The sequence below is a fragment of the Neopelma chrysocephalum genome, unplaced genomic scaffold, assembly GCF_003984885.1.
Source record: "Neopelma chrysocephalum unplaced genomic scaffold, ASM398488v2 Primary Assembly neopelma1_86, whole genome shotgun sequence".
NCBI classification, from domain to species: domain Eukaryota; kingdom Metazoa; phylum Chordata; class Aves; order Passeriformes; family Pipridae; genus Neopelma; species Neopelma chrysocephalum.
In genome coordinates, this window is record NW_020897748.1 from 858,308 (window position 1) to 873,597 (window position 15,290).

The following is a 15,290-nucleotide window of genomic DNA, read 5'->3' on the forward strand; positions in this document are numbered from 1 at the left end:
GAAGTGACAAAATCTTGAAAAAGTTTTCACTGAAAAAGAGATGAAAGAAACAGGATTGTGCAGCTTAAGGAAGAGGAGGATGGAGGAAAGAGTGGCACATAGTAGTCTTCCAGTATGCAGATCATTGATAAAAGAGAAATAAGTATGATAATGTAAGTGCTATGACATTTCCTGGCTAAAAGTCACCCGTTACTTTTTGCTTTAACTCTTCATTACTTGTGTTGAGTGAAAGGTTACTTTATATTCTTTCAGGTCCTCCAGGGATAGTTTTGAAAACAAAAGAATAACAACAAAAATGACAAATAACAGAGCAAATAACACATTGTGACAAGTTATTACTCTTTCTCTTTGACAAATGTGCTTGTTTGCATATGAACATGGGTATTGATGCAAGTAGAAACCATTTATCAAAGTCTTGTGTGTGAAGAAATCAACTGCTTATAGGTTGCAAATGGGTGAAACAAACAACTGTTTAGGATTCCACCCATTGTTACAAACCATATGAAGGGTTCATCCAGCTCCACCGTGGGGTATGTAGGCAGGGCCAGGTCCACCACTGATGTAGGCACTGTTCACCCCTAAATCACCTTAGCTAAACACAGATAAGGGTCACCGAAACTCATCATCTCATCGGGATGATTATGGATTGAGCTATATTTTATCCCCCTAACCTGCTGGTTTTGTCAAAGATGTTATGCACTCGCAAACCTGTCACTTCGTGGAAGTGCAGCATTCATTTCATCATGTGTTACAGTGCTAAGGTCAGTTCTGGTTCACTAAGCCAGAGGAAAATCTATCATTTCCATATCTAAGAGTCACAGGGAACTGTGTCATTATTGGCTCCCTTTTTCTGATGTCTTCAGTTTTCTGTAAGACTCTTATTTCTATTTCTTTTTATCAGTTTTTGTTTAGCTCATGTTTCTTTTGGTCTGAGATGCTCTTTACCGTGTCATTACCTCAACTGTCCTCCCACAGAATAGCCATTCCTGAGCAGCTTTTCATCTCTGTGTCTCTTTTACTTGAGTTGTTGGTAATTTATAAATATTATAGCTGCTTTCAACAGAACTGAACACTGGATGTATCACAATATGTGTTGGGGGACATCTACAGGCTGATTCCTGACACAGAAAGTTAACAGAGATGTCCTGGTAGGCAAGTCAAGGACATCTCAGTCACACCTGGGATGTCTTCCTTTTTTCTTTCAATCAGTCAAACTTGAAAAATTATATCCTCACTCTAAAAACAAAACCAATAAAACCTTGATTCCACATGACATACATGCAATTACCAGAAACTGCTTATTACCATCACAATAGGTGGAAAACAATTATTTGATCTCAGGTCACTAAATCTTTTTTTAAATAATGATATGATGTTACACTATAGTTCTTATATCTGAAGATTTTGGTCATTTGGCAAAGCTAAATTTAAAAAAAAAAAAAAAACAGAAAAAAAACCCCAACATATTAAATACTTTCACCTCCAAAGCAATTTGTTTTATATACAGTACTCTGATATCATAATTGTAAGGTGAGCAATAGGTGAGTTTTTTACAAGGTAATTGTTACAGATTTTTCTTCCTTTTTACTGACTTTAAAAACTACTTTAAAACCAAACTAGTGAAAGAAAGAAATGAAGGTCTGCCTGAAATGGTAAGAATATAGGTGAATCTAGCTGAAAATTCAATTTCCTACACGTAAAATAGATGTATTTCCTCTCAGCCTATGAAACTGTCATTAAAGCAGCAAGAATCAGATCTTCAAAGAAGGGCAAGCATCCATTTGCTAGTGAACCCAGGGATGTTGAGAAATACAGTAGGTCTAATTAGTCTATAAGAAGATTCATATTGGAAGGTATGCAGTATATCATATTCAATGTTTGCGTGAAAAAATTTTGTGAGACACAGAGTTATGGAAGATTTCCACCTAGAAAAGTCCTGTGGCTTCCATATATCCCTAATGGCAGAAGTCACCTATGCACCACTGTAGCCTGCCTCATCAATAACATAATTTGTAATGACAGCCATACCCTCCTTCCAGCAGTGTTGAGCTTATATATTCTCCAGTTCTCAAACTATTTGGCCTCATTTCACTTCAGTCACCACTTCTGAGAGCTCCCTCAGCTGGGATAGGGGACAAAGCAGTTTCTTAATACAAGATCCTCAGCCATACCTTCCTAGTAATTGAGTATCTAATAAGTCTCAGTCTCAAATAAAAGAGGAATAAATGAAGCAACATCCACAAAAACTCTATTTGATCTGCGGCTCCTGGTTTTGCCTGCTTAACCCTACTTTACACTTAACAGACAAGAACGTATTTATAAAGGTAAAGGTTGTCTCATAACAAAATTTTCACTAAAAGCCTAGTTTTCTGCATTTTCAGTGAACAGAAGGAATCCAAACCTGATGGTAACTTGATGACTTGTAATCAAGAGGCAAAGTTGCATTCATAGCACCAAACAGATTGGTCCTATTCTCTCCTCTGCCATTTTATACCCAGATTTCTTCAGCAGCCCAGCTGCAGGAGTGCCAAACAACCAGCACAAATGAGATTTGTGTGCTTTAAACAGATATTCACGACTGTGCTCCTGGTGCTTACCCAGCTCAGCTATTGGCAGCATCTCATCACACATTTTTTCAGCACAGATAATGTTTTCCAGACCCTTGATTTCTTTTTCTTTACACATGGCAAGGCGTTCAAATGGCTTCACACAGGTGAAACCGTGTCCCCTATGAGGCTGAAGGACTGAAGGATGTGGGATTTAGACTGGGAGCCCTTCGTGAGCTCCACACATCTCCTTCCTGTGACTGTATTTCTTTAAATCATTGACTAATGCCAAGGACACTTCCCTTTATCCTATCTATACAATGGCTGAACTCTGATGAAAGGTGAGCAAAGGGACCAAGAGCTGATAACTAGGGAAAGGGAGAGGAAGCGCTGGGGAGATGCACTTAGTAGACTGGTACTCTATTAAGATTCCTATAACAGAGGGTTTGTGAAACACAAATAATATAGTATTCCTGTTTGAATCCATCCTAGATCTGGAAGAAAAGTACAAAGAAGTACGAATTAATTTTCAGTTGGCACTTAAAGACTATAGTCAATTAGGTTAAGGTGCTGTGTTTTGCAATTTGCCCAGAAACACTGTAGAACATTTTTTTTTAAATGGCATAGTGGTAGTGTTATTGGATAGGAAGCTCATCATAGAGGTTTCCAACCATAACTCAGTTGTTTATTAACTTTCTTGTTGAAACTGTTCACTTTCCATTCTGGAATAATTAAGAGTTTCAATTTGCTTTCCTAACTGTTCTTGTTGAAATACAACCAATTTATGTGAAAGACAAAAATATTAAAAACATTTTCCTTGTGTCTGGAGTGAAAGGTGAGTTTAGTGGTGTGCTGGTGATATTCTTGGTTACTCAAAAAATATATTTCACAGTCCCAGACCAAACTTCATAAAGCTGTTTTAGTAATGAAATACATCTAAATGTATTCTTCCCTAACAGTAACCTGGGCTAGACAGATTACAATACCATCATTAAATGTGGGTCAGATTCTAATACAACAATACTTTTTATGTTAAAAATATTTAGCTGTACCATATGCTCACATTCCAGACACATATATATATAATAAAGCTATTCTTCCCTCTCAAGCTTTTCAGTCAGCACACAATTCTTTTCAAATCACTAAAAAATAGCTAACTTGCACATGGAAAGATCTCAGCTGCTAAATGAAGCCATATTCATTATTTATTTGGCTCGGAATCTAGAAAGTGACAGTTCTTTGCAAGTCATATGGTAACATAAGAGGAGTAAAGCAGGAAGTGGGCCAATATAAGAACTCTGATGCCATTTCTGAGCAGCTGGATTCCCTGGCAACTGGTAACAGTGTCAAAAGGACCATTCACAAACTCATAGAGGTTCTACTTTTACATTCAAAATTTACAATAATTTTAAATGTAGATTTCTTTCTCTAAATCTTCTGGTATGAGATTTAGGAAAGAATTTGTCTTTTATATGTCCCTAAATACTTTACTACCCGAGAACATCATAAAGCATGATGCAATCTGCTGTGGTTCAGAAATTCAGAATAGGGAATTATTATATATTATGTTTCAATATTAGCATTTCAGCATCTATTATTCACAGTATTTCCTAATAACAGACACACTGCAGTTCTTGGAGGAACACGTCTTCTGATCACCACAGTGTTAAACTAAATGGGAGACCATGTTGCCAAAAGCCTCTGGCAAATGACAATATGCAACTATGGAAAGGGCAAGTAAATAAGAGTCCTTGTCAGGTAGAAGGACACCATTGCAAGGTCAGTCAAGTGTTAGTCAAAGTCAACTCTATCTCTGTTAGTTTTATGTCTCACAGGAAAAGTATCTAACAGGCCATCGAGCAACATCCCTTGGCATAGGTCTTCCTAGTCCTGGAACAGATGTGAAAATCCAGCACAGCACTACGGAAATAAAGACATGACAACAGTCATGGGGCCAGCTACCTTTCTTCACTAAATACTAAAATAGTTACTGTCAAAAGCTAAGTTATAAATCTACATCTTCAATAATAAAGTCATACTAGACTGTCAGCATGGTGTAGTATGCCTTTATAAATTGACTCCTTGAGGAAATTCTCTTCACAGGGGTGAAAGCTATCAGCTTTTGGGTTTTTTCCCAAGAAAAACATTTGCCTCTGTCAGGCCAAGGCATGGTCTTAGGAGTCTCTTACCCCTCATCTGCTTCCTTCAGCAAATGCAAAAAAAAGGTTGAACCTCTGTTAGATACTTTACTTTTTGGAGAAGAAGTAAGGTTTTCAGGCATGGCAGACCTACTTTTCAGAAGGTCTTTTTTGGTCAGCTTCTTTATTTTAGTGTGACATCTGTCATAGTGCCATCCTATGAAGTCTGATAACACAGCCTGCTTCTTCCACCCAGAAGCCAAGGTTACACTGCTGCATCAACACTGACCATCAGCACCATGATAATCTAGCAGCTCTGTATGTTATCTCCAATACTGCACAGACTGCTTTCCTTGCCATCCTTGTTAGTGGGTGTCATGGATCAGTGTCTAGCCACTAGATTTGCTATTACCCTATCACCTCTTACATCCTTTTGTCAGATGGAGACCTCACTCCACATCCCTATACCACAAACCTGTCTTTCTCAACCTCCTACTGTGTTCTCTTCACTTGACTTACAAAGGCAATCCCTGTATCCCAAAGACTATGCTCTTTTACTTCACCTGTGTTGTCCTTGCCCCAGAGACCTTGAGGGAAATGCAGACTACAGGACTAGGGGTGTTCCCAAAGCAGGTATTTTGAGTAGTACATATTAAAGATCACAGCAGCAAGTTATCATCATTCGAGTGACCAACACTCAATAACAACATCTGCAAAGATTGCTTGCATGAATCTCTTTATAGCACAGGTCAACTGAGCCTTGCAGCAAACTGGACACAGAAGGTATAGACCAGAACACGTGAAAAACTGCAAGAGAAAATTCTACTTCACAAGTAAAAAGCACTGAGCAGATAGGGCTGCTGCTTTACCAGGATGACAAGGTGACTTCATGTGAAGAGATCATCCACAAAGGAAATCTGCAAGGAGGTACAGGGAGAGGCTGCATCTGTGGAGTGAGGGCTAAATCTATCAGATTAAACTCAGTTGCAACAAGGTATGTACCCAGGCACATGGACTCAAATACCTTTTCTATTAGATTATTAAAATGGTCTCTGGACATGTTTTGACTTTCCAAACAGTCTGCTTTTCTCTCTCCTGTGCATGCTTTGGGACTCCAGATGGGCCATGGGACATCTCCAACAGGCAGCTGTCCTGCAAACGGCCACTTTGATGTGAGAGGTGGCAGAGTACAACAGTGAGAACAAGGGCTAATCCACTCCAGGCACTTTCAGTGCCAGAGAGTGGACACAGACATGTTTTGCTGGAGTGGCTGAGAAACCTATGGACTGTAGCTACAGCACTAGCTAGGAGAAGCAAGTCAGGAAAGCTGCCACAGGCAGAAATCCCAGCTGAACAATGAGAGACAGGCATACATCCCACTGCATCCAGCACTAAGCTGCTCTCACTATCCTTTGATTCTGAACTGCCTCAATCAGTTACAGGCCTCTGCCCCTTTGCTGGAGGGCTCACCAAGCCTATTCCAAATGACATCCTGAAAACAGTATTTCCTGTGCACTGAAGATTTGCCCCAAAATGCTGTAACTCTATGCAGCACTGCTACATTCACTTTTAAGGGATTCATGCATCAGCAGTGCAGCACAGCATGGGAACTCCAAGTATCATTAGTCCTGCCTGGGGATAGGAAAATGGAGTAGGTGACCCTTTGACATCTTTTCTGTCTCTTTCTTCAATGATAAATATGGATTCAGGATACAAACTTTTCATTTTAATTTCTTTTTTTTCCTTTTTTTCTTTTTTTTTTTTTTTTTTAAGTCATGCCCCATTTTCTGTACTTCACCAAAAAGAAAGAAAACATTTAAGGAGATAGTCCTTGCCATGCTCATTTAATGCCTGAGAAAATAGATAGGTCTGCCAAGCTCTGTCAGGCTCTGAGACCAATCAAGGAAGCCAACTTTAAATTCTATGGACCTCCCATGAGAATGTTCTGCTAATATTTATATCTCTACTCTGATTTGGGTGATTGCCCAACCTCCTCAGCTGAACTCATCCACTAACCCAGTGTCAACAGAAAAGAGACAGTTGTTTCTCCCTTGTGAAAGCTGCACCACAGGGCATCCAGTCCAATTCCAAGTCACAAGCAGTAGCCACCAAGTCTAAAATATGCATAAGTCTAACTGCTCTTTTGGGTCAAGAGACTTGGATTTTGTTGTGGTGATGCTTGCTAAATGAGACTTCCAGTGATGTTCAGAGTAGCAAAACAATTTATTTATGCTTTCATATCTAAATTCTGACACACGCTCACTGAATATATAGAAACATGGATACATTCTCTTGAGGGTTCAGGAATTCCTCCTGGGTAGCATGATCAGACAGGATGTAGAGTATCCATGACAGTTGCTTCTAATGCTACTGCTCCAGCCATCTGTCAAGACATTACCATTACCAGCATATAAGAGACAAATCACAATACAAGATGCTGACAGAAGATTTCTTTCTAGGTTCCTCATTAGGTTTCAATCATGATCTATCGGCATTGCAAAGATAAACTATGGATTAAAAAGAGTATAAAAACTTTTGAACATACAGAAAAAAGATCAAATCAAACTCAAATTATTTACAGTGATCAGTGACACAAAAGAGCTTATCGACATGGGGTTTACCAACAGTTATATGTAAAATCAAAACATCATAATGGCCATGGTCAGTTAGCAACATTTCCAAACTCCTGAAAGTCAAAAAACTGCAATTCTTCTCTACATGATTATTGATCAAAGACAACTCAAAGAGGAGAAGGGACATGTTCTTTGCTTCAAAGTATTACTTTAGGCCTCCTATAACTATCTGTTTAAGAAAGTCCTTCTGGAAAGCAAAACTGAGTAAGTTTGCTGTTGCTCAGCTTTAAGCAATAGACTCTTGATATTCCAAATTCCCTCAGCTTTTCCAGATAGCTTTATTTTTAACTTACGCAGTTGTTTAAAAGCAAGTGCTCTTTTTTAAGTCACATTGTAACACAAGGAAAAGAACAGAGGTCTATTGTGAAATATGAAAGAATATACTTCATAAATCAAAGACTCTGCAAGTAAATGAAAGGAAGACACATCTCCTTGTTCACCCATCAAAAAAATCTACAGTTGCAAAAACATGATTTTCACACCTTAACTATTGATTTTTTTAATAAAAACACTTACCTGCTCTAAAATATTGTATTACAAATGCAGTAAATTCCAGGAGAAAGAGCTCTTACACGTTGAAGTTGGAGAATAACTTCCACACAAATTGACTGAATTTTTCACAACATGGACACAACAAGCTTAAACCACACCATAACTGAAATTATAAATATGCATTGCAAGCATGATCCACATCCATTATGGATTTCTAGTCAGAAAATATTTCAGAATTCACTAATAAATGATTGATGGACTTTCCATCTTTTACTTGAGAGGGAAGACCATTTATTTCTGGTAATTTGTTCTTTTCCAGCCCTGTGTCACAAGAATTTCATTCACATCTGACGTCCACTCCTGACAGCTTCACTCTATTAAAGATTATTGAATTCTGATGCAAACCTCACAGCAATACCTTTGTCACAAATTTTAAATGGAACAGAGGAAAAATCAATCTGTTTTTTCATTCCATCTAAGAAAAACAAACCCTATTACTCTGCAAACCATGCTGATGTTGCAGGTGTTTTTCTCAGAAGAATGGAAAAGATTTTAACTTGAAAGGTTGATCTGTACTTCTTTTACAGAATGTGATCTTATAGGTACTGCACTTATCTCTTGGTTCCTAGAAAAGGGATCTTGCTCATTTATAACCACGTAGACACTACATAAGACATTCTTAAGTAGCTCGATATAAATCAAGAGGTTGATTGCCTCTATATGCCCAAACTATATAGAGGTAATGCCAGGGAAACATTATCTCTAAGCTAGTTTGTCATGCATGGATATTTGCCAGAAGATGAGTCTGTCATCTTCTGCTGGTTCCTTCTGCTCACAGCCTGAAGAGCTGTCTCTGCTAGACCAATTAGTCTTCCTTCCACATAATCTTCTGTTACACACTTACCAAAAAAATATCTGTGTTTCAGGTATGAAACACAGTCTTATTTCTCAGACTACAGACACATAAGACTCTGTGTTTGGTATAGATTTAATTATTCCATTTCTCCAGACTTCCCATAATGGTCATTCCTGCTATTCCACTTCCATGATTCCAGCACAATATAACATTTGTTTGGCCATTTTATGATCCATAATGAAATGGGTTTTATAGCAGGCATAAGTAGTGGAGCAGGAAGTTCAGGCAGATACAGAACTAACAGCTAGGGGTGAACTGAGGATGAAAATATCATAAATCAGTTCATTTCCTTTAACTAGTTAGCTTGTGCAAACAGCCTGTGAGTGCATTTGGCAAGTGGAAAACCTGACCAGAAAACTTAAAAAGGGAGACATCCTGGTATAGAGGTCCTGGTATAGAGGTCAGATTTGCATCTTGTCCAACAATTTTAGTAGCACAGATGAGAAGAGGGGGAACTGGGGCATGGAATGGGAGTTGTGACTTAGGATGCAAACAAGGAGGCAGGAGGAAAGGATTGCCTAAACCAGAGTCTCTGCCAAGGCTACCGTGGAACCTCATCCTTTGCAGTGATTCCTGCCTTGGTTTACCAGCCCACCACCCCTCAGATGGTGCAGCCACACAGGGCTCTGTATCAGGGTTCACAACACATGGTCACACAAACCTCAGCAGCAAGAAGCCTGTTTGCCACCTCCCTGGGGGAGCACAGCCCCATCAACCTGCTGCCCACAGAGCACCTACTGTCTTTCCTTTGAGGAGACAGCAGGCTGCTTTCCCAGCCAGGGCTGCCTCCTGACAAACACCTGCACAGGCTCTTCAGAGACTAACTTTGAAAATTCAGAACCCAATCTCCAACAGAGTTAATAATTTCACACAGACATATCACCTTCTGTCTCATATTAGCTATTTTCTCACTTTAAAGATGTCTGTCTCTCCCCTGTCAGATCAGTTCCCATGTCTATACAGCTCTCCTACACATGGTGAGAAGTACTGTTTTGTGACAGAGCTTTCTGTATCTGCAAAGCTGGGGGCTGACTGCACTCCTGCTGTGTTTGCACAGCAGCCTGATAGGAGGGGAGACATCCTAGCTGACACTGTAAGTGTACCCTGATTTCCAGAATAGTTTGATCCCAAGACAAGATGTCATTCCTCCATAATGGTAGTATTCAAAAGCTGTTGGAAGTTATTTGAAAATTCACAGAAGGTGGGGGTATCTCACAGCATAGAAAACGGTGTGTTGAAAGCTAGAGTAAAGGAGTAGAGGGGGCTGAAGAAAGCAGAGCTATTCATATCTGTGTTCCTTTGCATTGGCAAGAGCTCCAGACTAACCTTGATTCGTATTGCCATAACTCCCTCCTTCTAATCCGCATTACTTCATATGATAAATTATATGAGTAGATAAGACCCCAATAAAAGTGATGCTTCTAGCTGCAAGTGCTGGATTTGCCCTATAAGCAGAAAAATGAGTTTTCTTTTCCTCACAGGTGGTTAGAGCGTGCAATGGGAGAGCCATAAGGGACACTGGTGGTCAGAGACTTGTTAGGAAATGTAAGCCTATTGAAATCCATCTTAATCCACAAAACTGAGATAGCACCACAAAGTACTCTGCCTAAGAGGGAGCTGGCCTTTCTACTTCTTAATCCACATAAGGCAGTGGTTTATAAGCTTTTAGGCATTAGTGCCAATGATCATTATTTCAAAATGTCAAGAATACTATTTAAAGTCTTAGTCCCTTTACCAACCCACCTCCCCTTGTTTTTCTTTTGCTTGCATTCCTTAGAAAATGAATGGGAATCTAAAATCAGTTCCAGTTCACCTCCCTCTGTGACAGATTTCAGCTTCCCCAGAGCAATGCATCAGTGTGCTGTGATCTGCCTGTTAGGCTGTTCACCATAGGCCTAGGCTACATTAATTCAGTAGTAGGACTCGGGGGAAATGCAAGCAGGAATTGAGGAAAAGATACAACCAAATAGCAGATTTTTAGAAAAGAATCAAAGAAATTAATTTAATGTTGCTACTTTAGTTTCTATTTTCTGAGTATCACTAAACTAGTTGATATGCCTCACCTAAGGCCTGGAAATAAAAGTTGTTTTTTTAGCCATAATGACGCAAAATAAGCTACAGAAGTGACTATGTAATAAACTTCCCACAGAAGCGAAAAACTCCTACTCAGGTAGGCACTCATGCACTCATTTATAATTCTAGACTTAAAAAAATACAACTTCGTCATTTTATGTTGTGGTAAGAGTAAACTGCACTTTTTTTAAAGTGACTCCTTTTTCCTCTAAACCAATATATACTCTGACAAGAAAATTTTAACAAGAGTAATCTGGTTGATCTTATGGATGAAAAAAATTCAAACACAAAAATACCATAGCCTTCAGCATAGTGTAAGAGTAGGAGAACCATGTGCTTCCAGCATGGGAAGCAAAGGCAGAAGCCCTATCCCCTGAGGGAGGGATGCACTTGGATGAGCAAGATAGGCATGTGTATGGCACCTAATCCTAGCTTCAAAGCTCTTCACTTCCTTCTCATGTGGATTTAAAGAAAGAAGTAAGGACAAAATTCCTTTTAAAATCCTATTTTTAATGTACCCTTCATTCAAAATAAGCTTATCAGTTTTATATAAACAATCCCTATGGCCCCAAGCCCTAAGAAACATAAGTTTCCTGTTCCAGAAGCTCCCATATCTGCCATCCTCCAAGTAAGATGGAGAAATCTGGCCAACTCCAGACCCCTGCCAATCCCAGAAAAGTTTATTGGCAAGCCAAGACTTGACTTGTTTCTTTTTTTTACTTTTAATAACCTACATGTCTTAAATGGTGTCCCTCGTGAGAGTTCAAAAATTAGCTCATAGGTCAAGCACAAAGGGTAATAGTGAATGGGGTAACATCAGACTGGTGACCTGTCACTAGTGGGTTCCATAGGGCTCCATCTTAGATCCTGTGCTCTTCAATATCTTCATAAATGGCTTGGACACAGGACGAGAGGGGATACTAAGTAAGTTTGCAGATGACACAGAACTGGGAGGAGTTGTTGACTCCCTCGAAGGCAGGGAGGCCCTGCAGAGAGACCTTGACAAATTAGAGGACTGAGCAATCACCAACCACAGGGATTTCAACAAGGGGAAGTGCTGGATTCTGCATATGGGATGGGGCAACCTCAGATGTACGTATAGACTGGGGAATGAGATGCTGGAAAGCAGTACCACGGAAATGGACCTGGGGGTCCTGGTCGATGGCAAGTTGAATATGAGTCAGCAGTGCCCTGACAGCCAGGAGGGACAACCGTGTCTGGGGAGGCATCAGGCAAAGCATCGCCAGCTGGTCAAGGGAGGGGATTGTCCCGCTCTGCTCTGCACTGGGGCAACCTCACCTTGAATATTGAGTGCAGTTTTGGGCACCACCATGTAGGAAAGATATTAAGCTATTAGAGAGAGTCCAAAGGAGGGCAACAAAGATGGTGAAGGGCCTTGAGGGGAAGTCATATGAGGAGCGGCTGAGGTTACCTGGTGTGTTCAGCCTGGAGGAGACTGAGAGGAGACCTCCTTGCAGTCTACAACTTCCTCATGAGGGGATGAGGAGGGGTACATCACTCTTCTGTGGTGACCAGTGACAGGACCTGAGGAAATGGCCTGAAGTTGTATCAGGGAAGGTTTGGGTTGGATATTAGAAAAAGGTTCTTCACCCTGAAGATGGTTGGGCACTGGAACAGGCTGTCCAGGGAAGTGGTCACAGCACCAAGACTGACAGAGTTCAGAAAGTGTCTGGACAGTACTCTCAGGCACATGGTGTGACTCCTGGGGATGGTCTTGTGCAGGGCCAGGAGTTGGACTCAATGATCCTTGTGGGTTCCTTCCAACTCAGCATATTCTGTGATTCTGTGATTCTGTGTGTGTACAGACCTCTGTATATGACGGCAGTGATGGTTAGACTCATGAGCCTCGAGTGAGTAGATTTGATGCCAAGATAGAAGCAATAAGTTACAACAAAGAAACACAAAGAATTATTTTTGCAGCCAGCAGAGCTGGCAGTAATAACACTGTGTGATAATTAATGAAAGAATTTTCTGTAGCTATTTAGAAGGGTGCTATAGATTCAATCTTGAAAGAACTGATGGATGGCAATTTGAATACGTAAGGAAGAAATTATTTGTTTAATCGCTGAACACAATAGATTAGGATCGCACATTATTTTGATTCCATGGGAAACATGGTCCACCGCATTTGCATTTTCAAAACAAACTATGCTTAGAAAGAGCCAGCTCTGTAGCCTAAGAATGGAAGTTTTTGCTGCCAAACAAGGACATTCATTCAAATCCCAGGCTTGGTAGGAGTTAGATAGTACAATCCCGGGGAGGAATGAATAATCTTGATTTACACCACAGAAATGTTATGAGCTCACAAAGGATTAATTGTTTTGAAGAAAGTGTGGCAAGCCCTTCCAGAGACCCCCACGCAACATCAGTCTACATTGTGTGTATAGAAACATAATTAAAACAAGTAAGAATGCAAGGAGGTTTCACTTCCCATTTTATCTCATCAGTAATTTAGTGATTCAGCATCACTGCCTCTACCCAGGGATGCTCAGTACATGCTTAAGCTTCCCTGTTGTAAGGAAGCAACAATTTGCTTCATTGTAGTAGAGATATCAAGGACTAAGTGGAGAAAGTATTTGAAAGTACTCAGCCTCTACTAACTGAGCTGGTTAAGCATGTCTTAAATGCTCATGTCCTTTGAAAATAAAGCCAGCATGATTAGGGGCCTTGATACATACTGAAAAGCTCATAGATCCCAACTTAAACCTGTACTTGAAAGCAGAATTTCAAACTTACCAGAAGGAAGCTTTCTCTTTTGATTTTTATTATATTTTTATTCTTAAAAAATTTCTTACCAAATTGCCTAAGAAGCATCTTGATATACTGCAAGATACAGCATAATGTTACTCTATTTATTTACTTGTGCAGAACCCAGAACCCCAAGGAGAGAATTGAACTGGATTAAGTATGAAAGATTCCTCTTCCAAAAAGTAGATACAAAGTAACTCCTAAGTAAGTCACTATTTGATATGGATGCACAGATTTATCTTAGGGAAGTAAACTCCATCAGCTGTCATTGCACTATGATCAGGAACTTGAGTGACTTTTAATGGTGGTAAAATTGTCCTGCTGAGCTACCTGCCCATTTTCCCAAGTACAAGTTTGAGAAATCAAGTGCTTTTTAAAGCACATTCAGAGCGTAGTTCTGGGGGGAAAAATATTGCAAGGGAAGGATGGAAATTGCAAGTTTATCAACACTTTGAAAGACTGGTCAAAAAGTTGCCACCCCAAATACTGTCACTATCCTAGCATTCTAATAGATATTGCTAGATTGTTCTACCTTCTCTCATTCTTTATTTTAATATTTGTTACTTTAACTATTATATATTAACTTTGATTCCAAGTGTTTTGCTAAGATTTTCTGCTTATGTGTATTTCTGTTTAGAGGTTTCTGCAGTACAGCAAATTTTGGTGGGGTTTTTTATCATATTTCCTTTTTTCCAAGTAGCGTGTAATATGAAAACAAAGGCATTGAAAACTTGTCACAGATTACAGCAAGTAAAAGAAGTTCAGGATAGAGTTTATAACTGCAACTTGTTCTTACCATCTAAACTTCTCTGATCCATGCAGGGAACTTCACAAAAAAACACGAACATTTAGGTAAGTCAAAGTAAATTTTCTTTATTCTCTTTGAGACATGCAAGTGAAGTTATCTTGACTGGTTAATTGACTTCCATAAATTAAGACAGCCTGGCTACAGATGTTTCTAGAACTCAATTTAAATAGCTGGAACTTGATTGCACATACTTTCCATTTAAATTCTTGGCTGTTTCTGGTGTGTAGTTGGGAGTGCAATTAGAGAGTTCCTTGATTCATGTGTATAAGCATTAGCATTCTGGCAAATGGGGTTATGTACAGATGTAGTTCAGATTTGTGTTTGTCTGTGTGCTGAGAGCTTCTCTGTGGCTTCAAGAACAGGTCAGGTTGAGACAGTAATGGATATTTCCTAGTGACACAGTCAATACTACTGCTAGTTCCAGCCTGAAATGTTTCTTTAATGACCACATTCAGGGTAATATTGTCTTTATGTTCAAATTAGGAAACTGAGACATGAGCTTCAGTCATATAACACTAAGAGAACGGGAACATGGAATCACATTCTAGCATAGATTCTCAATGTATTTTTCAAATTATGGTAAAGAAGAGCAGGAAGAGCAAGACCACTTTGCATGTTTAAAAAGGAGAGAACAGCATATACAACCACAGATCTCATTTCTCTCCCCCCATCTTTGTGTCTGAACAAGTTCACTTAACCAGAAAAACATTTGATAAACTGAAGATTCAAAGAGATAGAGGTGCCCATTAGAGGGGGTTAATGCATATCAGTTCATTAAGGACACACTATGCCAAATTGAGCCTGTGTCTGTCTCTGCTGATTTTCTTGGCAATCTGATCTATCTGGACTTAGGTGAACATGATAGACTATTGCATGAGATATTGATAGATAAACAATGAAAAATAAAAGCCATAA